At 36.3% G+C, this 3,475-nt stretch overlaps 1 protein-coding gene across 1 annotated transcript in view; it reads right to left on the reverse strand.

The window, feature by feature from the left end:
- Positions 1-207: 207 nt before the first annotated feature.
- Positions 208-3,475, reverse strand: part of OSTM1 (osteopetrosis associated transmembrane protein 1) — a 51,811-nt gene continuing 48,543 nt past the window's right edge. Inside the window, exon 7 of the mRNA XM_015427481.1 lies at positions 208-248. The gene's annotated coding sequence lies outside the window, so the exon portion shown is untranslated. The remainder of the gene's footprint in view (positions 249-3,475) is intronic.

The raw sequence follows: 3,475 nt of genomic DNA on the forward strand, positions 1-3,475 counted from the left end.
TCTTATGAAACATTAAGAAGATCACAAACTTCAGGCGGTTTAGACTTTCCTGATCTACAACTTTATCACAATGCTACGATATTGTTGGGCATGTTAAAATTCTACAGCACCTCTTTCACAACAGACTGGAAAGTTTTAGAAGGAACCTACTTACCTCGAGTCCCTTTCCAATCCTTGTTATGGGAAATCAGCTCGCATAGACCATCATCACTTCACTGAAACATCTCTCTCTCCGCTATAATGACTAGCTGGGATAAATGGAAAAACATCTTAGCTCAACCTACTTCACCTATGACAATCTTCACGGATGTTTCCTGGTTCCTCCCTGGACAAACTCATTTAACTTACACAACGTGGGGGGGGAAATCAACTTAATAATATTCATTCTATTATTGCAAATAATTGTGTTATTGCCAAAAACCAATTAGAAAAAAACCACAATTGTTCAATATCATGGTTCGAATATAACCAGGTTACCCACTTAGTTGATTCCTTTAAGAGGCACATGGAACTAAACAGGCCACTCACAGCTTTTGAGCGTCTGATGAAACTAAACCTAAACAAATTTAAAAGTTACATATCGCTCATATACAAAGAGTTATTTTATTCTCAATCAACAAAACCTTTGAGTTATCAAAAGGCATGGCAAACTGACTGCGAAACTATATTCTCATCCTCAGATTGGGATAAAATCTGGTCATCACCATCACTTTGATCCTCCTCATTAAATATTCAAAATCAAAGTTATAAAATCCTAGCCAGATGGTACCTTACTCTCACAAGATTTCATAAATTATCCACGTTGAATCCCTCTCATTGCTGGTGATCCTGTGGTGAACGAGGTACGTTCATCCATTGTTGGTGGTCGTGTACGTATGTTCAAAGTTTCTGGTCTAAAGTAATTTTAGCAATTAAAGATATTACAGGCTATTTGATTTTTATGCAACCAGATGTTATACTTTTAGATTATTGGAGCGCTTCTCATATCCCTAAAATTAGACAAGACCTTATTTCAACCTTATTGATAGCAGCTAAGGTGGTCATAGCCAGTAGTTGGAAATCCCCCAAGAAATTACTATTATCTTTTTAAGAGATTGAAAATTTGGGATTTCTATATTATGGATAAGATTTCTGATGTACTTGCTAATACTAATCATTACCATATGAACTCTAATCTTCATCTGAAATGGTTTACCTTTCTTGAGTTTATGTTTAATGTTGAATCTTTGAAATTCACGGTTTCAGAAAAGTATTATGAACTATTTCACCGAATGTAAAACTTGTAGCATTTTAGAAGCTTCAGCATAACTGTACCTAGTTCCAATGTAGTTCAATGTTTTGAATGCTTTGTTGTTGTTGTTGTCATTTAAAATTTTAAAAAGTTATTAATACCTGGGATTAACCTTTAGTGAAACCCTTAAATGGTTTCTATATAGAATCTACTAAACCTTTAGCCCTTAAGATGATGGGAGTTGTATTGAGATTGTACTACTCCAGAGGAGGTTTTCTCATAGACCCAGTGCTGAAACTCTTTGTTAGTAAAATAATTTCTCAATTATTGTATGGCATCGAGATATGGGGATGGAAACTCCTTAGGTTAGAAATAGTTCAAAACCTATTTATGAGATGTATCTTGGCACTTCCAAAAGGAACACTGGCTGCCCTGTTACAAGCCGAACTGGGACTTCCATCAGTGAAGGTGCAAGCTCATTTGATGATTCTAAAATCTTGGGGAAAAATCCAACTAAAAAGTCCAGATGCATTCAGCAAATTTAGTTACCATCTACTGAATGACAAAGACAATGCCCGCCCTGAATGTCTTAATTATATCGTTACCAGATATACTATTCCAGATGACCTGCTTCAACATACAGATATACTATTCCAGATGACCTGCTTTAACCTACGTGAATGGATGTTTAGAGAGGATGAGCTAATAGATGCCACATTGATTGCCCAATTGAGGTTCGCTCCATGGTTTAAAATAATAAAAAGGACCACTCAAGAGCCTCTTACTTAAACAACATAATGTCATATAATCTTAGGAGATCCCTTACTTCAGTGTGTTTTCAAACTATGCCTTTGAAGATGCTTGCTGGTTGAGATAAAAAAATTCCAGTAGACCAGCGCATGTGTACATGTGGACAGTCAGTGGAAGACCTTCCCCACTACATTCTGGTCTGTCCTTTATATGTAGAACCCAGGACCAAACTTTTAGCAAAGATATTGACAGCCCTATACCCCCTGTCTGATTATGAAAAGATGGCCTTTTTTCCTCTCAGATAAGGACCCCTTCATTTCTTCAAGACTGGCTCTCTTTGCCTTGGCTGCTAGAAAAATTAGAGCAAAGAAATCAAATAGTACCATTGCAACCAAGTGAGTGATTTTAAAAGGTCTCATTGGTTTTAAAGACCAGAGGTTGAAATAATTTTAACAGGTGTTTTCTGTTTTACTAGAGGTTGAAACATTCTACTGTATGTTAATGTATAAACTTTTTGAGAGTGTTTTGATATTGTGAAGGCTTATGGCCATATACAATAAAACGATACTTACCTACCTACTTAAAATTATATTTAACACTACATAAAACATATTTTTAAAAAAGAGATTCACAGGTGAGTTGGGAAAAAGGCACTTCTGCTCATTTGAACTGGTTTTCCATGATCTCAGTGGATTCACCACTCAAGATGCACCCCATGCTATTCCTGAGGGTCTGCCAATCCTCAGAACCAGCTTTTTGAGCAGCTGCAGAGAACAGGCAAAAGGAAAATCTATTCTGCAAGTGTGACTCCAGCTCACAATTCTCAGAGGATAGATATAGAACTATATGAATTTTTCCACACTTCAAAAGCATGCAAAGAATATTTGCCAAATACAATTCTGAGTATAAGTATGAGGAGCGATGACACTAGTTTCACACCACCTCCAACACTGGAAAAATCTCATTGGTATCCCAGGTGAGAAGATTGACTGATGAATTGCCAGAAGGCAAACATGGCTCTTGTGAAGTCTGGCTACAGGCAGTCCTGGCAACAAGCAAAGATTAAAGATGCCAATTTATATCTAAACAGTCGGCATTAGTGTAGGAGTCAGCAGATTTGGAGAGTTTAAAAAAAATCAGTACATTTATCTGCAATAATCTCCTTAAAATTTCCATTAAAACACAATACTCAGTGTGAAGAACATAATTGCTACAAAATGGAAATGGCACTTTTTTACTTAGGGAGAGGGGAAAAAGACAGACCAGAGCACTTGATTAAGCAGACCATGAGAGCCAGACATAATACCATTAACACACTGTTCTAAAGCCATTTTGTTATAAATTAGTCATCAAATGTGAAGGACAAAAGAAGTTCTCCTATACAAGAAGCGTCAATTCATTAACAAAAAAAGTGTAATGTCTTTTTTTTTAATGTCCTTTACTGTAAGCGGTTTCTTTTAAATCCTCCATTGTTCACAAGGTTTCAGAGCTCTT

This window comes from Gekko japonicus, unplaced genomic scaffold (assembly GCF_001447785.1).
Source record: "Gekko japonicus isolate JY-2015 unplaced genomic scaffold, Gekko_japonicus_V1.1 scaffold3732, whole genome shotgun sequence".
In the NCBI taxonomy this organism is placed as follows: domain Eukaryota; kingdom Metazoa; phylum Chordata; class Lepidosauria; order Squamata; family Gekkonidae; genus Gekko; species Gekko japonicus.